A 26,689-nucleotide genomic window follows, 5' to 3' on the forward strand; every position below is an offset into this window, starting at 1 on the left:
GTGGCTTCCGCAGATGTGTACCTAACACTAACAGAACTGCCTCTCCTGGGCTTAACATAAGCCTACAATGTTCAGGGCAGTGTAAGAACCAGCTACATTTATACGCTGCACAGAAGCCCTAGGCAGATGGGCGGGGAGGGCTCAATCTAAAAGAGGCAGCTACCCTCAAAATATACTACAAGAAAGTTTAGACTAGCACATTCATAGTCGCAGGTGCACATCTATAAAGCTACCATGCAGAAAAAGGTATGGCAGCACAAGATTTCACATACAAACAATACAACTGGGAAATAGGAATTATTCTCAATTAATTAGGTCTTAGATGAAATCAAGAGACACCACGAATGGAGACCAGGAAAAGTTCTTCAACTTAGAACCAATAAATGCCTGGAGCAGAGTCCATGAACAGGTCGGGGTTGGACCCAGAAGATGCCAGGAGAAGCACCCAGTAGCAGGCTTGGTCATGACATTGACAGATGGTCCAGGATCAATGTAGCTGGTGCACAGTCACAATAGTGAGGCATGGTAACAGTAGGGAGCTATGAAACGCAACCAAGGAAAGAAATTCAGGAACCAATATATTAATAAAGGTAAGAGTGTAGTCAGGAACTACCACTGCATGCAGTTCTTTTTTTCCATCTAAAATAACTGATCTCTGATGGAAATGGCTAAAACAAATGCCAAATGTGCATAACAGTTTTTTCCATATTTTTCAGTTCTTCTGACAGATCAGAAGAATGGAAAAATAATGATGTGAACCTGGCGTAAGTGACACTGCACGACCTCTCAGATAGGGCAGCTATACCCGATGACACATTGCCTTTACTGGGAAATATTCTCTGCACGTGGTGGATAGATGTTATCTGGATTCTCTCTGCTGTATAGATAACAGACATTTATTGCTAATTTCATAAATTTCTTAGGCTGCCTGTACACCATACAACCTCGGCACTGGGATCCGCATACTGCTCTCTGATAACTACCAGGCAGCGCTTCTACAGGGTATTAGAATCAATCAGCATGTAGAGGAGCCGGCCAACAATTACAGGGGTGTACCGGCAATTAGAGGTGAGCTTCAAGGAGATACCACTGCTAGGGCCTCATTGGGTACGGGGAGCCTTAACCGTCATTTAGCAGATTTAAAGAGGTTATTCCATTCGTGATGTAAAAAATAAAAAACATCATATGGTACATGACAACCTCTTTCTAAGAAAGCTAGAACCAGCCATGTACCTCAAATGGATCCAGAGATCTCCCCATTTATTGCTCTGCTAGATTTATATCACGCTAAAACCTCAAGGGGTGTGTCTTTTCTGCTGTAGCTAAAGGGGGCGTGTCCAAGGTCTCCCTATCACAACTTAGGAGGCCATTGAAGGATGAAACTGAGCATTTGCGACCTACTAAGTAAGCAGGTCAAAGAAATAAGAAAACAAACAAACAGCAGTGGCTATGCTAAATTTTTAATTACATGCAGTTACAAAATAATTCAGATCCAGGTGCTGGTTTGAAAACTGTAGAATATTTTTTGTGGAACAACCCCTTTAACTGTCCGTCCCTGTGTCTAATCGCACAGTGACAGAACAGTGATGACAACTGACCATTCAGTTGCTGAGCAGAAGACTAATCCGGCCTGTTCCTAGCCAGCGATCACTGTGATTGCCCAGTGAATACAGACTGACCAATCACAGAATTTGTAGCATTAAACCCAGTAACACACTCCAGTCAGCGGCTGTAATCACCTCAGAAGTGTGAGATCAGAGCTGGAGAATGGACATCTGTCCCTGTGGTAAATAGGACCGCTGCTGCTCCTGTATAGAATTAACCAAGTCTCCTAAAGTGCCCCCTACTCCTATGTTTGGGGTTGTTGTCCTGTTGCAGAATACACTTGGAGCCTACCTGATGTTACTGCATGATGGATAAGTATCCAGAAAAAAGATGAAGTGTATAATAAAAGAAAGGCATACGTAAGGACACCACAGGTCACATTCCCCTCTAAACCAGAACTCTGCATCAAGGATTGCTTTCAGACCTACCATTCTTAATTTTATTTTAGATGATATCCCATCATGCCCATCACAGCTTCACTAAGTTTGTCATTTTTGTTCATTACAACCTTTATTACTTACCAAATAGAATTTGACACACAAAATATAAAATAAATTAATTTACACTTCTAGATGAATACTTTGCAGGTTTATTTGCTAGCTCCTCAGAACCTCTGCAAACACGAAAGGGCACCCAAACCTCAGCCGAGTGAAAAGTAGGCCAAAAAACCATAAACAAGGCTAAAATGTGAATTTTTCACACCTGCTTTACATTCATTCCTACAAGAAACTCACCATCATCAAGTCTGGCTGGGATTACATGAAGAGACAAAAGGATTTCAGCAAGCCTACATCCCCAGAAGATCTGTAGTTAGTTCTCCAATATGTTTGGAACAACCTTGCTTCCAAGTTCTTCAAAAACTGTGTGCAAGTGTACCAAGAAGAATTGATGCTGTTTAGAAGGTAAAGGGCGGTAACACCAAATATTGATTGGACTTAGATTTCTAATTTCTTCATTCACTGGGCATTTTGTGAAAAATAAACAAACAGCTCTGTTGTTGAAAGCATTGTTATTTAGCAGAATTTTTTATACAAATGCCTAAAACTGTTTTCACAGTACTGTATATATACAGTTGATATAGCTGTTAAAAATGAAAAAAAAAGTAAATTTTTGAGTAACCATTTAAATATTTTTGCCAGCAAAAGAAAGTAACAAAAAAAAATTAAAAAAAATAACAGGATTACTTAGAAGCACAAAACAGTAAAAGAATCATCTGATACGTATTCAGACAAAATCAGTCCTTAAGGGTTTACTATTACTGTTTGGAAGATGAATCATTTCCCACATTGAATTTTTTTTTCATGCAAATCTTTCGATTTAATTAGAGCTGACTTTTTGGTTAAAAGACTTTCCACATACCGCACATCAGAATGGCTTCTCCTCACTGTGAATTATTTGATAGTCAACAAGAATTGATTTCTGAGCAAAACATTTCTCATAATCCGGGCATGAAAATGGCTTCTTCTCTGGGTGAATTCTCTTATGTAGAACTAGATGTGCTTTACGGTTAAAATGTTTTCCACAGTCTGAACATGGATTTTTCTTCTCCCCTGTGTGAATTCGCTGATGTGTAACAAGATTTGATTTATCATTAAAACATTTTCTACATTCGGAACATGAATATGGTTTCTCCCCTGTGTGAATTCGCTCATGTTTAACAAGATTTGATTTACGGTTAAAATGTTTTCCGCATTGTGAACAGGAAAATGGCTTCTCCCCTGTGTGAATAATCCCATGTTTAACAAGATTTGATTTACGGTTAAAACTTTTTTTACATTCTGAACATGAATATGGCTTCTCCCCTGATGTGAATTTTCTTATGTTGAACAAGATCTGATTTGTGGCTAAAACATTTTTGACATTCGAAACATGAGTATGGCTTCTCCCCTGTGTGAATTTTCTGATGTGAAACAAGAGCATATTTCTGCATAAAACGATTTCCACAATATGAACATGAATATGGCCTCTCCCCTGCGTGAATTCTCTCATGTTTAACAAGATTAGATTTACGGTTATAATGTTTTCCACATTTTGAACAGGAAAATGACTTCACCCCTGTGTGAAGTCTTTGATGTGTAACAAGAGTTGATTTAACACTATAATATTTCCCATACTGTGAACTTTTACTTTGCTTAACAGTCTGTGATGAATCAGAAGATGGAAACTGATCCAAAGGATCAGATGATGGATCTTTGCTGTGAAAGGCCGAAGGTACATCTGGGAAAGCGGCATGCTCTTGCTTGATACCATGATCATCCTCTTTAAAATCTGTAGATATCAGATGTTCCTCCGAGCTCCTGGTACAGTCATCTGCAAAAAACAAATCAGAGTTTTATTATTTTTAAATAATATAATCTTAACATTATACTAAAATTTTATAACATTGCTATGTAAAAATGCCATACAAATTACAAGGCATTGAGCAAAATTTAACTGACAATGGTGAGATAACAGATCAGTAGACCAGTAGCCAGGACCAGCAGATTATGATGTTAGGTCACCAGGCTGTTCTCTTGTATCTCCCACTCTATTGTTGAAGCCAGCATCTTTAGGCCCCTTTCACACGGGCGAGTATTCCTTGTGAATGCGATGCGCGAGATGAACGCATTGCACCCGCACTGAATCCCGACCCATTCATTTCTATGGGGCCGTTCACATGAGCGGTGATTTTCACGCATCACTTGTGCGTTGCGTGAAAATCGCAGCATGCTCTATTTTGTGCGTTTTTCACGTAACGCAGGCCCATTCGAAATGAATGGGGTTGCGTGAAAATCGCAAGCATCCGCAAGCAAGTGTGGATGCAGGCCGATTTTCACGCACGGTTGCTAGGAGACGATCGGGATGGAGACCCGATCATTATTATTTTCCCTTATAACATGGTTATAAGGGAAAATAATAGTGTGGCGAAACCAACCTCGCCACTGGGTTTTGGAGGGGGCTGTTTAAAAGCCTCTTGCCTCAGGATTATGGCCCATAGTAACTTTTAAACCCCTGAACCTATTCCAGGGAATTTTGGATAGGTTGTCCCCCAAGTTATACTGTTTAAATTGATGTAAGTTATATGTATGGACAATGTAACCTCACAAAGTTATAACAACTTATAATAAGTGTAACTTGTCTGCTTGGGAGGAATATGCTGGGTGTGGTTCTATTGTCCCATTGTGTGTTTAAATGGTGATGTCTGTCCTGTTGTCTCCACATGTGTATTGGTGATCTCCCCTTTGTCCTGAGAGATAATTGGATTGTCTTCGGTCGTCTCCCAGGCAGAGAGGAGGAAACCATGATGCATTGTGGGGATATGTTGTATCTGTTCTGTGTCGCAGTCTCCCTTCTGGTCCTCTAGGGGGCGGGAACGATTGGTTGCTGTATTTACATTGTGTGTGTTGTGAATTACTGATTGGTTGGATTTCAAAACCCTGTGGGCAGTACTATGTTTGTTTTTTTATCAATAAAAGAGGCTGTACTTGAAGTACAGTCAGAGCACTGCTGACCCTCAAGACGGAGCCTTGTCTCATTATTGGGGGGATTCCCTGTATGCTGTTGGAGACTGATTGCCAGGAGTGTAAGCCGATTGGATCCTTTTCCTGTTCGTCTGCTGACAGCTATTTGCGAGGTTCCAGTTTGGAGTGCTATTTTGTATCCAGTTCGGGAGGTTGGTGTTCTGCAGTAGCTGTGCCTGTCTCTCGGAAAGGGGCATATCGCCTAAACGGATTTTAACGCCTTGTCTGCTGAAACGGTTCGTTACAAATAGCATTCTGAATACAGAATGCATAGTAAAACAGCGCTGGAGGGGTTAATTTTTTTTTATTTAACTCACCTTAATCCACTTGATCGCGCAGCCGGCATCTCTTCTGTCTTCTTTATTTGCTGTGTGCAGGAACAGGATCTGTGGTGACGTCACTCCGGTCATCACATGATCTTTTACCATGGTGATGGATCATGTGATGGACCATGTGATGACCAGAGTGACATCACCACAGGTCCTGTTCCTGCACACAGCAAAGAAAGAAGACAGAAGAGATGCCGGCTGCGCGATCAAGTGGATTAAGGTGAGTTAAATTATTATTTAGTTATTTTTTAACTGCTCCAGCGCTATTGGACTATGCATTCTGTATTTAGAATGCTATTATTTTCTCTTATAACCATGTTATAAGGGGAAATAGTACAATCTACAGAACACCGATCCCAAACCCGAACTTCTATGAAGAAGTTCGGGTTTGGGTACCAAACATGCCGATTTTTCTCACGCGCGTGCAAAACGCATTACAATGTTTTGCACTCGCGTGGAAAAATCGTGCATGTTCCCGCAACACACCCGCACCTTTTCCCGCAACGCCCGTCTGAAAGAGGCATTATAGGTTCATGTTTCAATAGGAAATTATCATTTAAAAAAAAAAATTATTTAGATTTTCATTTATTTCTTCAGGAGAAGCATTTTATACTGTATAATCTACTTGTAGCTTTAAAGAGGATCTGTCACCCAGATCAACCCTACCAGGCATATAGCCTGGTAGGGTTGATGACACTGACAAAAACGACACTTTTATTTCTTCTGTAGTTGTTTCAGTGGTGGAGAAAAATCTACTTTTATAAATATGCAAATGAAGTATTCAAGCACTCGGAGAAACCGAGGTGTACGGCAAATATGGAACGGCTCAGCTAAAAAAAACACTCTGCACATACAACAATTCTATATGCTGTCATGTCACACCATGACTATCCTCGCAATGTGCTCCCTGAGGTGTCTACAAGGGGACTATTAGCCAGCAGCCATTAGATATTTTGGGGCCCCATAGAGTGAGATTGGTCAGAGCCCCAGGGAAGGTGGAGGATAGCGTTGAGATGTTTAACAGGAGGCGGGTTAGCAGAACAGCACATTGGTAATATAGGGGAGTGGTCATTACTGTATTTTCCGCCTCATAAGACGCCCATGCGTCTTATGGGGTGAATACTAATGAAGCGCTTCCATTATGGAAGCGCTCATTAGTACCGGAGGACCGGGAAACAGTGAAGGCTCGGTACTCACTGCTTACTGGTCCTCCGCTGTCGGCTGTGCAGGCTCAGCACAGCGTGAGGGTGCTCTGTGACCTCATGCTGTGCGCGCCGGGTCACAGCACAGCAGACAGAGGAGGAGGAAGACTGAACACGCTAGAGGTGAGTAGCAGCGGCGTCCAGGAGCAGGAGAGGTAAGTGGTTTTTTTTATTTTATTTGCTCTGTGGCACTGGGGGCATCTGAAATGGCACTGGGGGCATATTAAATGTCACTGGGGGCTCATAATGGGACTCATAAATGGCATGGGAGCTGATCTGAGGCATGGGGGTCTAACCTGAGGTCTGACTGGGGTCTTATTAACATTGGGGGTCTGATCTAAGGTCAGATTAAGGGGGTTATTAAAGGGTTTCTACCACTTCGCTGCACATATTTAGCTGTCAGACACTAGCGATCCGCTAGTGTCTGCTCTGCCCAACCATCCTAATATAATTGCTTTTGGGGCAGCCGTTTTGCTAAAAAAAGAACTTTTATTAATATGCTAATGAGCCTCTAGGTGCTATGGGGGCGTCATTAGCACCTAGAGGCTCCGTCTACCTTCAGAAACTGCCGCCGCCCAGCGCGTCCGTCCAGCCCGCCCATCTCCTCCTGAATGCGATCCTCCTTGTGAGCGCCTGTATTCGGCGCATGCGCAGTGAATGTCTGACAGCTTCCCTGCTCAGACATCTCCACTGCGCCTGTTCCTCGGAGCACTATGGCGTCATCGCGCAGGCGCAGTGGAGATGTCTGAGCAAGGAAGCGGTCAGACATTCACTGCGCATGCGCAGAATACATACGCTCACAAGGAGGATCGCATTCAGGAGGAGATGGGCGGGCTGGAGGGACGCGCTCGGCGGCGGCAGCAGTTTCTGAAGGCAGACGGAGCCTCTAGGTGCTAATGACGCCCCCATAGCACCTAGAGGCTCATTAGCATATTAATAAAAGTTCTTTTTTTTTGCAAAACGGCTGCCCCAAAAGCAATTATATTAGGATGGTTGGGCAGAGCAGACACTAGCGGATCGCTAGTGTCTGACAGCTAAATATGTGCAGCGAAGTGGTAGAAACCCTTTAACATTTGGGGTCTGATTGGGGCTGTCAGATGAGGTCTGATTAACATTGGGGGTCTGATTGCTGGCCTGATCTGAGATCTAATGAAAAATATTTTTTTCTTATTGTACTCCTGTAAAACCTAGGTGCGTCTTATGGGCAAAAAATAAGGTACTTTCCTTACTCCAGGACATTGTGATATCTTTACTGACAGACAGGTGGCTGCTAAGGATTAATGGTGGATCTTTTTATTCCCCCTGTTTACACTGCCCCGGTGATGGCTCTGCCCATACCGATTCCCACAAATTCAGAAGTGAAGCTGTAATGACCGGCGTCACGCACAGGGAGGGAAAAGGGAAAGCCCTGCCCAAGGGAGAGGGAAAGGTGGTGACCCCTGACTCACCTTGCGGCTGGCACCTGACTGCCCTGACGTCCCTAGACGGGTTCCTCACCCGTGCGGCGATCATGTGCCTAAACCCTGGCTTTCCCTAAGATGAGCCCTATGTAGTGAACGGGGCGGTGGGATCGCTAGTCCGCACCACTGACACTAAGAGGAAAACACCAGGGAGAGGACAGACAATACAGACAAACATATAATCCCAGGTGGGCGACCACAGCAGACCACAAAGGTCCAACAGGGATCCGGAGGGAAACGTTCTGGACCAACAACCAGAGAAGGCAGCAACACAGCTCCAGTGGGTCAGTATAGAAGTCCAGGCAGGAAGCTCTATATCTGGCAACCAGAGAAGTGGGAAAGGGGAATATAAGGAGGTTGGGAGTGCTGGACAAGGAACAGCTGAGGAGAAGGAGCTACGGATCCCTGAGTGAGCCAAAAAGGGTTGCAAAGCAAACCCAGAAAGCTACCATAAGGAAACAGCCCTATCTTACTACATAGAGCGCGCAGCCAACCGCTGCGACTTCCTGACCCCGGGTATAACGGAGTCAGGCGTGGTTCTTGACACCCTCGTGACAGAAGCTTACTACTGAAAAAAGGTTCATAGAAGTCAGAAACATCTGATCAATACTGTGGGACCCCATGTAGCGGTAAGAATTGTGTGCTAGTAAAGGAGACCTGTCAGAAAGTATGTGCCCCCCAAACTGCCACCAGTACCTGACAGTGGAATGAGGAATCAGTATCCAGTGAATGAGTAGAGTCTTCTCTGCTTTATTTAGTGGTTACTACTCACCTGGGCGGTTATCTGTAGGAATGTTCCTCTCTAATCTGCTCATCATCCCTCACATCATGTCTCTGCAGCATTAATACTGTTGAAAAGCTGTGAAACAAATATATTAAAAGCCATCAGATGGTTATGGAGAAGTAATGTGGAATATTTTAGATGACTAGAAAAGATCATTAATTATTATGACAACCAGTGATAAAATGACAGCTGGAGTTCTCTGACCCAAATATCTGCAGGTCTCCTGTATAAATCCAACCTGTTGGTTCCTTATTCCAACCAGAGGTCTCCATAACCAGAAAATTGTGAATAGATCCAGACTACATGTAATGTCTATGCTAAGGCTACTTTCACACTTGCGTTCAGAGCGGATCCGTCTGGGGTCTGCCCAGACAGATCCGCTCATATAATGCAGACGATGGGATCCGTTCAGAACGGATCCGTCTGCATTATATTGTAGAAAAAATTGTGAAAGTAGCTTCAGACGGATCCGTCCAGACTTTACATTAAAAGTCAATGGGGGACGGATCCGTTTGAAAATTGAGCCATATAGTGTCAAATTCAAACAGATCCGTCCCCATTGACTTACATTGTAAGTCTGGACGGATCCGTTTGCCTCCGCACGGCCAGGCAGGACACCCGAACGCTGCAAGTAGCGTTCGGGTGTCCGCCTACTGAGTGGAGTGGAGGACAAACGGTGCCAGACTGAGGCATTCTGAGCGGATCCGCATCCACTCAGAATGCATTAGGGCTGGACGGATGCGTTCGGGGCCGCTTGTGAGAGCCTTCAAACGGAACTCACAAGCGGAGCCCCGAACGCTAATGTGAAAGTAGCCTAAGCTGTACTTCTGCCATCTCCACCTTTCTCATTATACAAGGATAAAACATATAATACTGGTGGATAAAACCAGACTAAACACAAGATCTTCACAGCCTTCTACAGATCATAGGAGACATTTCTTGAGACCTTATCTCCATCTACCTGATCTTCCTGTGGGACATTGTGATATTCTTCTAAAACATTCTGTGGAAGAAGAGGACTGGGACATCTCTCCGGTGTTCTTCTCTCTTCCTTAACTGTAGGAAACACATCCAGTGACTGAATTCATTCCTTACATACAGATAATGAGAGGACGTGTGTATTTAGTCATGTCTATTACCTGGTCGATGTGAGGGTCTGGTGATCCTCCATCATGAATTCCTTGTACAGATCTTTGTGTCCTTCTAAATACTCCCACTCCTCCATGGAGAAATAGACGGTGACATCCTGACACCTTATAGGAACCTGACAACACAATGATAGAGTCATCACCCAGATCCCTTCATAGCGTTCCTGTATAATGTCCCAGCAGTGTCACCTCTCCAGTCAGCAGCTCAATCATCTTGTTGGTGAGCTCTAGGATCTTCTCTCTAGTGATTTCCTCATGTATCAGGGGGTGATGTGGAGGCCCTGTGATTAGGCTCAGGGTTCTTCCCCATCCTTCAGACACAGGGTCCTGACAGCGCTCACTAGAGGTCTTCTTCACTATTGTGTAGTCCTGGTTATGGAGAGACACAGTAATAAATATCACTCCATACATCTCCAGAGTCCCTCACCTCTCCTGTCATGTCCATCTGTTAGTAACATAGATAAGATGATGTAATGTGACGTCATCAGAATCTCTCACCTCTCCAGTAAGCCGGAAGAGGATCTCTAGGGTGAGATTTATTATACTCTCCGCCATCTTGTCCCTGTCCCTATCCATTCTTGACGGGTCAGTCAGGAGAAGGATCTTATATAGAAGATATCCACTGAGCGGATCCTATATTGTAGGAACCTGAATGGAGAGAAGATGAACAATGTAAAATCCTACAACAATCCCATGTAAAGTACAATTACTGGAGATAAGAGGAGATGTCGGAGGAGATAATAAAGTGTAGATGCTGAATATCTAGTGAAGGCAGCTCCTTCAGGTTTCAGGACATACCATGTCCCCCTTCACGTCACACTATAGACAATTACAGGTAGCAGCGGTGATGTCGGTATAAAGCTGTAATCTGGTAGATGACATCCTAGATCCAGAACTCAAACTACTCTCGTCTTGTCAGCTGGGATCTCAGAAGTTACCCCATATACAGCTTGTTTTTTGGGGCTATTAAACATACAGTCCTCAGTGCTGAGATTGTAAAACTAAGAAGGAAAAGTGGTGGAATTCTGAAAAATCACAGAATGGATAGACATGTTAACCCTTTCGCTACTAGTGCCATACATGTATGGCTCTGGAGCGATGTGCGAACATGGCGTCCCGCTCACACGTGCAGCGGGTGTCCATGGCCAGCAAGTCTCTGCTGTTTCAAACAGACCTGCGGCTAATTACTGTAAACGGCAAAAATGGCGATCGTGGTAATTAAAGGCTTTAGATGCCGTGATCAAGTGAGATCACTGCATCTAAATGCGCAAAAACCCAGAAGCTCATGCTTCCAGACTTCCTACCGATGTCCCGTGCGGCCAATGGGGGCATCGGTTGTTGCACTGAACACTATCAGCCTTGTTGAGAAGGCAGATAGTGTCCATGCTGCATTTTTTATTTTGGCCACCAGATGGCAGGCCAGCATAAGAAATTAGCAAAATACAATCCAAACCCCATTTTTAAAATCTGATAGTATATAATTAAAAAACAAAATTTATAGGTTCATATATGAGCTTCAAAATCATCACAAAAAAATAAAAAAGTTAAAAAATATCTAAAAAATTAAAAATATAAACGTTTAAATCACCCTTCTTTATTTATGATTAAAAAATAAATACCTAAATAACATTAAATATAAACATTATGGGTATGACCGAGACCGAAAAATTAGCAAATGTTGTGCTGATTTACAAGAAAGGTAGTAGGGAGGAATCGGGCAACTATAGGCCAGTAAGCCTGACATCAATAGTGGGGAAATTTATGGAAACCATACTTATGGAGAGGATTGTGGAACATCTAAAATCCCATGGATTGAAAGATGAAAAACAGCATGGGTTTACTTCAGGGAGATCATGTCAAACTAATCTTATTGATTTTTTTGATTGGGTGACTAAAACAATAGATGGCGGAGGTGCAGTAGACATCGCTTATGTAGACTTTAGTAAGGCTTTCGATACTGTCCCACACAGAAGGCTTATCAATAAATTGCAGTCTTTGTGCTTGGACTCCCATATTGTTGAATGGATTAGGCAGTGGCTGAGGGACAGACAACAGAGGGTTGTAGTCAATGGAGTATATTCAGACCAAGGTCTTGTTACCAGTGGGGTACCTCAGGGATCTGTTCTGGGACCCAAATTGTTTAATATCTTTATCAGCGAAATTGCAGAAGGCCTCGATGGTAAGGTGTGTCTTTTTGCTGATGACACAAAGATTTGTAACAGGGTTGATGTTCCTGGAGGAATACACCAAATGGAAAAGGATTTAGGAAAACTAGAGGAATGGTCAAAAATCTGGCAACTAAAATGTAATGTGGATAAGTGCAAGATAATGCACCTGGGGCGTAAAAACCCAAGAGCAGAATATAAAATCAGTGCTACAGTCCAAACCTCAGTATCTGAGGAAAGGGATTTAGAGGTCATTATTTCAAAAGACTTAAAAGGTAGGCAGACAATGTCACAGAGCAGCAGGAAATGCTAGCAGAATGTTTGGGTGTATGGGGAGAGGCATTACCAGTAGAAAGAGGGAGGTGCTCATGCCGCTCTACAGAGCACTAGTGAGACCTCATTTGGAGTATTGTGCTCAGTACTGGAGACCATATCTCCAGAAGGATATTGATACTTTGGAGAGAGTTCAGAGAAGACCTACTAAACTGGTACATGGATTGCAGGATAAAACTTACCAGGAAAGATTAAAGGACCTTAACACGTATAGCTTGGAAGAAAGACGAGACAGAGGGGATATGATAGAAACTTTTAAATACATAAAGGGAATCAACAAGGTAAAAGAGGAGAGAATATTTAAAAGAAGAAAAACCTGCTACAAGAGGACATAGTTTTAAATTAGAGGGGGAAAGGTTTAAAAGTAATATCAGGAAGTATTACTTTACTGAGAGGGTAGTGGATGCATGGAATAGCCTTCCTGCAGAAGTGGTAGCTGCAAATACAGTGGAGGAGTTTAAGCATGCATGGGATAGGCATAAGGCCATCCTTCATATAAGATAGGGCCAGGGGCTATCCATAGTATTTAGTATATTGGGCAGACTAGATGGGCCAAATGGTTCTTATCTGCCGACACATTCTATGAAAACGCCCATACTATTAAAATATATATTTTTAAATCCAATACGGCAAATGGCGTAACAGAAAAAAGGGTCGAAATGGCCGATTTGCCATCTATTCATTGCTTCTCTTACCCCACAAAATGTAATAAAATGAGATCAAAAACTCACGCACACTCCAAAATTGTATCAATAAAAACTACAGATTGTTCTGCAAAAAATCAGCCCCTAAACAGCTCAGTAGACATGAGTGTAAAAAAAAGTTACAGGGGTCAGCATATAGTGATTTAAATATATTTTTTTAAATCAAAGTTTAAATAGATTTTTACACTATTTAGACATAAAAAAATATATATATATGGGGTATCGTTGTAATCGTACTGACCGCAAACGAGATGCCGTGGGAACAAAACCTTAAAACGGTGAAGGAATTGCGTTTTTTTTTTTTCAATCCACCCCATTTGGAATTTTTTTACCACTTCCCACTACATTTTATGCCATAATTAATGGTGGCATTAGAAAGTACAACTTGTCCCTCAAAAAATAATTCCTCATACAGCTATGTGACCGGAAAATTAAATAAGTTATGGCTCAAGAAACATAGGGAAGAAAAAAAAAAAACTCTGGTAGTGAAAGGGTTAAATATATGCAAATGAGAAAACTGGAAAGAAAATATTCAAAACCTCTGGATGTATTCAGTATGGAGTAGGAGCTCCAGGCAGAGAAATCCCCGCACTTACACACCTCGGCCGCTATCAGTGAGGTTATTAATGGTTGTCTGAGGAATGTTCTACCATGTCTACATCTCACCACACCTCCCGATGAGGGAGAAGACCAGACGGGAGGATAGTGCACCGAGGCAATGTATTTTCACTAAGCCACGCCTCTAACTCCAGCCAATGGCTATTTATACACGCCCAATAGTGCAGTCCCCTTATTGCCCCCTTCAAAAAGTGCTACCCCCTCACAGCTGTGTCTCCCTGCTTCACCACTGCATTCGACTAAGGACACAGATACAGCTGAAAGTGGTACATACCTCAGCCGTCCTGGGACCGCGTGACAGCCTCCAAAATCCAGAACTGTCATGGCAGATCTGTGATGGCTGGCAGATATGATGTCACCACTGCTGGAAAAAGCCTGAAGAAGGGACTGGAGGGCAGAATCAGCCCCAGAGGGAGAGTGGATCAGGGGGAGAGGGCTGGTAGTGAAGGGGTTAATGACCCCACTGCCCCAGTAATGCCTGACAGACAATGGCAGGTGACCAGGGGGCGTAGCTATAGGCTCATGGGCCCTGGTGCAAGAGTTCAATTTGGGCCCCCCCCCCCCTACCCCACAGCAGAAGTATATGCCAATCGTCCACCAGCAAGGCAGCTGGCACTGGGATCTCCATGTTATTGGTCAGTTAATACATCAGGGACCCCCTGGCATGGGGCCTGGGCATAGCTAAGTGCTAACTGGGTGATCCATAGGCAGGACCGGGTGGCTGCCCTCATCCACCAGCCTGTCCCTAGGAAATCTCTCATCAGATGTGAGAGCAGCAGCGATCGATCAGCCAGGATTAATATGCACAGTGGGCCCCCCCCCCTTAGGCAAGTGACAAACTGCCCCCCCCCCCTCATTCTTAGGCAAGTGACAAACTCATCTCTGCTACATCTACAATGAGCAACTACAACAAATGTAATGCCAAACTGCAGTTCCTCTATGTGATGCCTTGGATAGCTTCCACTGGACTCACAGGCTGTGTGGGTCCAGTGGAAGCTATCCAAGGCATCACAAGGAACTGCAGTTTGGCATTACATTTGTTGTAGTTGCTCATTGTAGATGTAGCAGAGATGAGTTTGTCACTTGAAAATTATCTAATCACCAGTCCGCAAAAATGCTCCGAGGAGTGTTGTGGGGTCAATCACACTTTCTCGGAGTATATATATAGGGTTCGGACCGCGTGTGTCATAAAGAGACGGTATACAAACAGTTTTTTTCTTTTCTCCTTTTAGAAAAAGAACCAAGGGCTGCAAATGTCCTATTTGTGGATATCCTGCAACTGATAAAAGTTATAAGAGTGTAAATCCGTACGGTGGTTTTATCCTGCAGTGCACAGATTGTACTTACACGGCACTACACCAACCCAGGCGTGTATGCGATGTCCTCCGCGGCTGATTAGGGTTTAACCGCGGACTTGGTTCAGGTATACACCAGATGAGTCTGCTACTATTCCCAATTTCTTTTCCTAAAAGTCTCTAACGTGAGTATGTGCTAATAAACTTTTTAAAACAGTTATTGGAGCTTCACTATGGTAGGAGCTACTTGTATCCACAGAGACTTTTAGGAAAAGAAATTGGGAATAGTAGCAGACTCATCTGGTGTATACCTGAACCAAGTCCGCTGTTAAACCCTAATCAGCCGCGGAGGACATCGCATACACGCCTGGGTTGGTGTAGTGCCGTGTAAGTACAATCTGTGCACCGCAGGGTAAAACCACCGTACGGATTTACACTCTTATAACTTTTATCAGTTGCAGGATATCCACAAATAGGACATTTGCAGCCCTCGGTTCTTTTTCTAAAAGGAGAAAAGAAAAAAAAACTGTTTGTATACTGTCTTTTTATGACACGCGCGGTCCGAACCCTATATATACACTCCATGAGTTTGTCACTTGCCTAAGATTGAGGGGGGGGGGGGGGGGGGGGCAGGTTGTCACTTGCCTAAGGGGGCCTCCCAGGCTGTGCACATTAATCCTGGCTGATCGATCGCTGCCTGCTGCAGTCACATGACGCATGATGAGAATACTGAGATTTCCTAAAGGGTGTATTGACTGGTCTGGGCTTATTATCACGATCTCACCGGCGCTCCCACCAGGCGGGTCAGAGCCCGGATTCACTCAGGACAGACACAGAGTCGCAGTCACTCACTCACTGGACCGACCGGACCAGGACCCCGGTCGGTCGGACGCTCACCTCAGTAAGTCAGTCAGTGTGTCTCGCAGTCGCAGTCACACTCACAGGAGAGGAGTCAGTGAGTCACTCTCCTCTTCTGACCTCAACTGAAGCCGCTCCCCCGGCCCCTCCTCACTTCGCCTGCCCAGCTGCCCTGCACAGTGCGCGTCACGCAGGGCCTCTCCTCTCGGCCTCCGCTCCGCCCCCTGTAAATCTTATTTTAGTTATCAGCTGCGGCTGCGCTCTCCTGGCTTGACTCAGAGGGCCCGGTCGCAATTGCGACCGCTGCGAACCCTATCGCTACGCCACTGGCGGTGACTGTACACATACCTCCACCTGCACCGCTGGACACTACATGTATGGGGGAGACTAGTGGGCTAAAGGACCATTCATGATGTCATGACCATGTGACCATATGTGGGAGGAGTCAGGCTCCAGACTAGTGCTGCGGGTAAAGGTAGAGGACCTGTGATGATGTCATGACCATGTGATCACGTGTGGGAGGAGTCAGGCTCCAGGCTCTGTTTCCTCAGGAGCTTGAGCAACAGACAAACACATCTGTATTGCTCTAAACAGCTCTGCACTGTACATTATACACACACAGCTCTGCACTGTACATTATACACACAGCTCTGCACTGTACATTATACACACAGCTCTGCACTGTACATTATACACATACAGCTCTGCACTGTACATTATACACACAGCTCTGCACCGTACATTATACACACACAGCTCTCCACTGTACATTATACACACACAGCTCTGCACCGTACATTATACACACACAGCTCTCCACTGTACATTATATACACACAGCTCTGCACTGTACATTATACACACAGCTCTGCACTGTACATTATACACACAGTTCTGCACTGTACATTATACACACAGCTCTGCACTGTACATTATACACACAGCTCTGCACTGTACATTATACACATACAGCTCTGCACTGTACATTATACACACAGCTCTGCACCGTACATTATACACACACAGCTCTCCACTGTACATTATACACACACAGCTCTGCACTGTACATTATACACACAGCTCTGCACTGTACATTATACACACAGCTCTGCACTGTCCATTATACACACATGCTCTGCACTGTACATTATACACATACAGCTCTGCACTGTACATTATACACACAGCTCTGCACCGTACATTATACACACACAGCTCTCCACTGTACATTATACACACAGCTCTGCACTGTACATTATACACACAGCTCTGCACTGTACATTATACACACAGCTCTGCACTGTACATTATACACACACAGCTCTGCACTGTACATTATACACACAGCTCTGCACTGTACATTATACACACAGCTCTGCACTGTACATTATACACACAGCTCTGCACTGTACATTATACACACAGCTCTGCACTGTACATTATACACACAGCTTCTGCACTGTACATTATACACACAGCTCTGCACTGTACATTATACACACAGCTCTGCACTGTACATTATACACACAGCTCTGCACTGTACATTATACACACAGCTCTGCACTGTACATTATACACACAGCTCTGCACTGTACATTATACCACACAGCTCTGCACTGTACATTATACACACAGCTCTGCACTGTACATTATACACACAGCTCTGCACTGTACATTATACACACAGCTCTGCACTGTACATTATACACACAGCTCTGCACTGTACATTATACACACAGCTCTGCACTGTACATTATACACACAGCACTGCTCTGTACATTATACACACAGCCCTGCACTGTACATTATACACACAGCTCTGCACTGTACATTATACACACAGCTCTGCACTGTACATTATACACACAGCTGCACTGACAGATACCTGCACTGTACATTATACACACAGCTCTGCACTGTACATTATACACACAGCTCTGCACTGTACATTATACACACAGCTCTGCACGTACATTATACACACAGCTCTGCACTGTACATTATACACACAGCTCTGCACTGTACATTATACACACAGCTCTGCACTGTACATTATACACACACAGCTCTGCACTGTACATTATACACACACAGCTCTGCACTGTACATTATACAGCACAGCTCTGTCCTGTACATTATACACACACAGCTCTGCAGCTGTAAATTATCACACGACAGCTCTGCACTAGTATATTATACACACGCTCTGCACTGTACATTAGCCACACAGCTCTGCACCGTACATTATACCACACAGCTCTGCGCTCGTGACATTATCACACACAGCTCTGCACTGTAACATTATACACACAGCTTCTGCACTGGACCATTATACCACACACTGCTCTGCACGTACACACAGCTCTGCACTGTACATTATACACACACAGCTCGGCACTGTACATTAGACAACACACACATGCTCTGCAACTCTACATTTAGGCACACAGCTCTGCACTGTACATAGACACACACAGCTCTGCACTGTAACATGATTACACAAACAGTTCTGCCCAGTTACATTATACACACACAGCTCTGGGCACTGTACATTATACACACAGCTCTAGACTGTACATTATACACACACAGCTCTGCACTGTACATTATACACAGCTCTGCACTGTACATTATACACACAGCCTGCACTGTACATTATACACACACAGCTCTGCACTGGACATTATACACACACAGCTCTGCCACTGGTACATTATAACACACCTGCTCTGCACTGTAACATTATACACACACAGCTCTGCACTGTACATTATAACACAGCTCTGCACTGTACATTATTATACACACAGCTCTGCACTGTACATTATACACCCAGCTCTGCACTGTACATATTACAACACAGCTCTGGCACTGTATTACACCGCACTGTACATTATACACACAGCTTCTGCACTGTACATTATACACACTCTGCACTGTACATTATACACAGCTCTGCACTGTATCAGCTCCCGTATTTAACACACACAGCTCTGCACTGTACCATTATACACACAGCTCTGCACTGTACATTATACACACAGCTCTGCACTGTACATTATACACACACAGCTCTGCACTGTACATTATACACACAGCTCTGCACTGTACATTATACACACAGCTCTGCACTGTACATTATACACAGCTCTGCACTGTACATTATACACACAGCTCTGCACTGTACATTATACACAGCTCTGCACTGTACATTATACACACAGCTCTGCACTGTACATTATACACACAGCTCTGCACTGTACATTATACACACAGCTCTGCACTGTACATTATACACACAGCTCTGCACTGTACATTATACACATAGCTCTGCACTGTACATTATACACACAGCTCTGCACTGTACATTAACACACACAGCTCTGCACTGTACATTATACACACAGCTCTGCACTGTACATTATACACACAGCTCTGCACTGTACATTATACACACAGCTCTGCACTGTACATTATACACACAGCTCTGCACTGTACATTATACACACAGCTCTGCTACTGTACATTATTACACAACAGTCTGTCACTAGTACATTATAGACCACACAGCTCTGTACCTGTCAATTATACACACCGCTCTGTCACCGTAACATCTATACACACACAGCTCTGCGACTGCTACATTTAACACACAGCTCTGCACTGTACATTATACACACCAGCTCTGCACTGTACATATGACACACCGCTCTGTCACTGTACATTAGACACACAGCTCTTGCATCTGTACATGTATACACACAGCTCTCGCACTGTACATTATACACAAAAGCTTGCACTGTACATTATAACACAACTACAACTCTGCACTGTACATTTAACCACAGCTGCTCTGCACCTGTTACATTATACACACACAGCTCTGCACCTGTACATTATACACCCACAGCTCTGCACTGTACAGTCATAGCACACCAGCTTTGTAACTGTACACTGATACATACAACAGGCTCTGCACTGTACATTTATACACAAACAGCTTCTGCACCAGTACATTATACAACACAGGCTTTGCACTGGTACATATACACACAGATCTTCTGCACTGTACAATTATACACACACAGCTCTGCCCTGTACATATACACACAGCTCTGCACTGATCATTTATACACACACAGCTCTGCCCTGTACATTATACACACACAGCTCTGCCACATTTACATTATACACACACAGCTCATGCACTGGACATTATACACACACAGCTCTGCACTGTACCTATCACTCACAGCTCTGCACTGTACATTATACACACAGCTCTGCACTGTACATTATACACACAGCTCTGCACTGTACATTATACACACAGCTCTGCACTGTACATTATACACACAGCTCTGCACTGTACATTATACACAGCTCTGCACTGTACATTATACACACAGCTCTGCACTGTACATTATACACACAGCTCTGCACTGTACATTATACACACAGCTCTGCACTGTACATTATACACACAGCTCTGCACTGTACATTATACACAGCTCTGCACTGTACATTATACACACACAGCTCTGCACTGTACATTATACACACAGCTCTGCACTGTACATTATACACACACAGCTCTGCACTGTACATTATACACACAGCTCTGCACTGTACATTATACACACAGCTCTGCACTGTACATTATACCCACACAGCTCTGCACTGTACATTATACACACAGCTCTGCACTGTACATTATACACACAGCTCTGCACTGTACATTATACACACAGCTCTGCACTGTACATTATACACACACAGCTCTGCACTGTACATTATACACACAGCTCTGCACTGTACATTATACACACAGCTCTGCACTGTACATTATACACACAGCTCTGCACTGTACATTATACACAGCTCTGCACTGTACATTATACACACAGCTCTGCACTGTACATTATACACACAGCTCTGCACTGTACATTATACACACAGCTCTGCACTGTACATTATACACACAGCTCTACTGTACATTATACACACAGCTCTGCACTGTACATTATACACACAGCTCTGCACTGTACATTATACACACAGCTCTGCACTGTACATTATACACACAGCTCTGCACTGTACATTATACACACAGCTCTGCTTTACATTATACACACAGCTCTGCACTGTACATTATACACACAGCTCTGCACTGTACATTATACACACAGCTCTGCACTGTACATTATACACACAGCTCTGCACTGTACATTATACACACAGCTCTGCACTGTACATTATACACACAGCTCTGCGCTGTACATTATACACACAGCTCTGCACTACATTATACACACAGCTCTGCACTGTACATTATACACAGCTCTGCACTGTACATTATACACACAGCTCTGCACTGTACATTATACACACAGCTCTGCACTGTACATTATACACACAGCTCTGCTCACGTACATTATACACACAGCTCTGCACTGTACATTATACACACAGCTCTGCACTGTACATTATACACACACAGCTCTGCACTGTACATTATACACACAGCTCTGCACTGTACATTACACACACAGCTCTGCACTGTACATTATACACACAGCTCTGCACTGTACATTATACACACAGCTCTGCACTGTACATTATACACACACAGCTCTGCACTGTACATTATACACACAGCTCTGCACTGTACATTATACACACAGCTCTGCACTGTACATTATACACACAGCTCTGCACTGTACATTATACACACAGCTCTGCACTGTACATTATACACACAGCTCTGCACTGTACATTATACACACAGCTCTGCACTGTACATTATACACACAGCTCTGCACTGTACATTATACACACAGCTCTGCACTGTACATTATACACACAGCTCTGCACTGTACATTATACACACACAGCTCTGCACTGTACATTATACACACAGCTCTGCACTGTACATTATACACACAGCTCTGCACTGTACATTATACACACAGCTCTGCACTGTACATTATACACACAGCTCTGCACTGTACATTATACACACAGCTCTGCACTGTACATTATACACACAGCTCTGCACTGTACATTATACACACACAGCTCTGCACTGTACATTATACACACACAGCTCTGCACTGTACATTATACACACAGCTCTGCACTGTACATTATACACACACAGCTCTGCACTGTACATTATACACACAGCTCTCACTGTACATTATACACACAGCTCTGCACTGTACATTATACACACAGCTCTGCACTGTACATTATACACACACAGCTCTGCACTGTACATTATACACACAGCTCTGCACTGTACATTATACACACAGCTCTGCACGTACATTATACACACAGCTCTGCCTGTACATTATACACACAGCTCTGCACTGTACATTATACACACAGCTCTGCACTGTACATTATACACACAGCTCTGCACTGTACATTATACACACAGCTGCACTGTACATTATACACACAGCTCTGCACTGTACATTATACACACAGCTCTGCACTGTACATTACACACAGCTCTGCACTGTACATTATACACAGCTCTGCACTGTACATTATACACACAGCTCTGCCTGTACATTATACACACAGCTCTGCACTGTACATTATACACACACAGCTCTGCACTGTACATTATACACACAGCTCTGCACTGTACATTATACACACAGCTCTGCACTGTACATTATACACACAGCTCTGCACTGTACATTATACACACAGCTCTGCACTGTACATTATACACCACAGCTCTGCACTGTACCTTATACCACCCAGCTCGTGCACTGTAACATTTATACACAAGCTACTCTGACCACTGTACATTATACACACTGCTCTGCACTGGTACATTATACCACACACCAGTCTCTGCACTGTACATTATACACACAGCTCTGCACTGTAAATTATACACATCAAGCTCTGCACCGGATACATTATACACCCACAGCTTTTTTCCCCCCCCCCCCTTGCACTGTATATTATACACATAGCTCTGCAACTGTACATTAGACACACAGCTCTGCACTGTACATTATACACACTGCTCTGCACTGTACATTATACACCAGCTCTCACTGTACATTATTACACACCAGCTCTGCACTGTACATTATACACAACTGCTCTGCACTGTACATTATACACACAGCTCTGCACTGTACATTATACACACAGCTCTGCACTGTACATTATACTGAATCCATTGGACTGGATCCATAAATTCTCCAGAATCTGCTGTAAATTGTAGAAATAATTACACAGGACTTTATTACAGGCAGAAGATGCCGTCATCAGGCCGAGCTCAGCTTTCATGTTACAGAAGACTTTAGCACAAGAATGTGGATCCTTAGGTGGACTTAGCAGCAACAACAGGAACATGGAGTGTGGGAACAGGACAGGAAGTGTCATCACCAGATCGTCCAGGAAGTGGCCAGAAGCTTCAGCAGAGCAGAATATGTAACGCAGGGACCAAATATGGAGCACAGATAGAAAGCAGGAACATAAGCCCAGGTGATACCAGGAGCCACAGCAAGTAGCAGATGTCGTGTGGTATCAGGAATAGGCATTGGAAGGAACCAGTAAATACGTAGGAACAGACTAGGCTTTGGACAAAACCAGTTGCAGCAATGATGACTAGGTCTTGGATTAAGCGAGGAGACACCAGGAAAGATGGCCAAGATAAGTCATCAAACTCAGAACCAGGAGAGGCCAGGAGCAGAGTCCATGAACAACTCAGGGTTGGACCTAGTTGATATCAGGAACAGCCTCCAGGAGCAGGCTTGGTCACGATATTTGCAGATGGTATCAGGCATCAGGATCACTGTAGCTGGAGCACAGTGACAATAGCGAGGCATGGTCACAGTAGGGAGGTATGGAACACAACCAAGTAGAGAAATTCAGGAAGCAATACATTAATGGTTAGAGTGTAGTCAGAGATAGCCAGTGGTCAGGGACTTCCACAAATACCAGGATAACTCTGAACAGACAAACCTAGGAATAAACAGAGACAGGCATGGAAGGTGCAATGCAATGGTCAAACAGATTGGTTTTATTTATGCCCTCCTTTAACATTAATTCTTTTTTAGTGGAACAGGAAGGTCTCCTCCTAGAGAAAATACATGAATTATTATGGAGTGTCACGTAGCAACTTCATTTCCTGACAGACACAAATCTCTTCTGGAGAAAAGTAAATCTGAGTTCTCGATCTGGAGTATATCCAAAGGCATACATGGCAGACATGTTGAACAGGAGACAGTCAGATCCAGGTAATTTTAGTCTCAACCAGATGGTTTAACAGACTCTGACTCAGAAATGGTGAATCCCGGAAATAGATTTATTTGCATCCAGAATAAATTCAAGACTTTTAAGGTTCTGTTCTCCAGACCAGAGGGACAAGAACTCAGGAAAAGATGCGCTGGGACAACCTAGGAGCTTTCATCCAGCATATACTTTTCCGCCTCTTCCCATAATTCCCTGGACAATAAAAAACTAAAGAGTCAATAGTAAAGGTCTTTGTTATTGCACCAGTACAGCCAATAACATCTTGGTTTCCCTTCTTTGCACCTACATGGCACTCCTTTCATTTTCCAAAGGAGCTCTGAAAATGATTGGTTGGTATAGGCAACAAAGCAATTTTTTTTCTCTTCACCAGTTTTGATAAATTTCCTCCATTCTTTCTGAAGAGCCAATTCTTCATGCACATATGGAAAGTCTACATCTTGTGGCCTGGATCCTAAAGACTTTTGGGATAAAGTAATTGATTTCATGGTTGTTAACAGAAAGCCAGTAAGTTCGGAAATTCATATTAAGATCTGGAATAATTTTTTGTTGTGTGGAGACTCTAATGAAGTCGAGAACAAACGGCATGTAACTGCTCTTCCTAAATTCCAGCAGGATGAGGGCATCATACCTAAAATATTAGGAGATCAAATATCTGCCCTCAGCGCTTTTCATGATAAAAAAAAGTAGCTGAACATCCATGGTTAATGAGGTCTTTTAGGCCCCTTTCACACGAGCGAGTATTCCGTGCGGGTGCGTTGAGGGAGGTGAACGCACAGCACCCGCACTGAATCCGGACCCATTCATTTCTATGGGGCTGTGCACATGAGCGATGTTTTTCACGCATCACTTGTGCGTTGCGTGAAAATCGCAGCATGCTCTATATTCTGCATTTTTCACGCAACGCAGGCCCCATAGAAATGAATGGGGCTGCGTGAAAATCATAGTGCATCCAGATGTCATGCGTTGCGTTGCGTTTTAAACGCAAGTAACTTAGCAACCCAGAATGGATTTCAGATAGGAAGTTGAGTTGCTCAGTGTGTGACTGAAGGCAGCACATGAGGCAGGAGTTTTGTAGTTTCCTCAGCACACACTTCCATCCCTTGCGGAGCTTTTGATTTTCTTTGCTAACATGCCAAAGACACCACGGCCAATGGATGTTGGTAGGCTGATAGTCCTTGTGCAAGAGAGGCCATGCATCTGGGATACGCGCAGTGATGACTACCACGATCGGTATAAAAAAGATCAGGCCTGGGTGGAAATTAGCAAGGAGCTGTTTGAATCCATCTGGGAAAAAACCCATGGGAAAAGCCGGCAGAATTTGGGTAAGTAGGCAATGTATACCTGTGTGATCCTTGCTGTCCTCCCTAGCATAGCACGTGTCGTCTTTAATCCTCCCTAGCATAGCACGTGTCGTCTTTAATCCTCCCTAGCATAGCACATGTCGTCTTTAATCCTCCCTAGCATAGCACATGTCGTCTTTAATCCTCCCTAGCATAGCACATGTCGTCTTTAATCCTCCCTAGCATAGCACATGTAGTCTTTAATCCTCCCTAGCATAGCACATGTCGTCTTTAATCCTCCCTAGCATAGCACATGTAGTCTTTAATCCTCCCTAGCATAGCACATGTAGTCTTTAATCCTCCCTAGCATAGCACATGTAGTCTTTAATCCTCCCTAGCAGGGACGTGCACAGATATTTGGAAGGGCAGGGGCTTTTAAAGTTCTTAAAAAAATAAAAATAAAAATTTGGGTTTAACCGTACATATTATGGAAAATCAATGTCATTACCAGACTCTACAGAGTCAAATATGCAAAGAGACCAAGCACTACAACCCCCAGTATGCAAAGGGACAAAGCACTACAACTATTGTTCCTTGGAATACTTGTTTTGTTTAAGACTTGAAATTATATACAATATATTACCAGGGCAGCCAGGCAATAAAGGAACTTAGGCAGCAGACGGAGTCATACAGGCCGGCGCTTGCTCCCCTGCATTAATCCCGCTTGGGGGGGTGACGTGTCGTTGCAGACATGCATCATGCATGTCTGTGACCCAGGCAGCCCCTGCGCTAGCCTTTAAAATACCCTGTCACCCTGATCCTGCACTAGTGAGCGTGCGGACTGGTGAATAAATTGTGCTTTACCTGAAGGAATGGATGTAGGCATTAAAAGAGGCAGGGGCTCAAGCCCCCTTATCGAGCAGTATGTGTGCACGTCCCTGCTCCTTTTAGCATAGCACATGTCATATGTTATAATTTGTCGGACTGTTTATTTTGGTTAATAAAATTATATTTTTTGGATTTATTTTAAAGTGGACGATGTCAAGAATCGTTGGCGGAGTTGCAGGGACCAATTCCGCAAGGAAATGCTGCTACATGCGAGGAGCGGGTCCGGGGCCA

The 26,689-nt window shown here is 43.8% G+C and overlaps 1 pseudogene; it reads right to left on the reverse strand.

Moving 5' to 3' along the window:
• LOC122941942 overlaps positions 1–26,689 on the reverse strand; it is a 122,366-nt pseudogene that overhangs the window by 41,165 nt on the left and 54,512 nt on the right.

This window comes from Bufo gargarizans, chromosome 6 (assembly GCF_014858855.1).
Source record: "Bufo gargarizans isolate SCDJY-AF-19 chromosome 6, ASM1485885v1, whole genome shotgun sequence".
Lineage (NCBI taxonomy): Eukaryota > Metazoa > Chordata > Amphibia > Anura > Bufonidae > Bufo > Bufo gargarizans.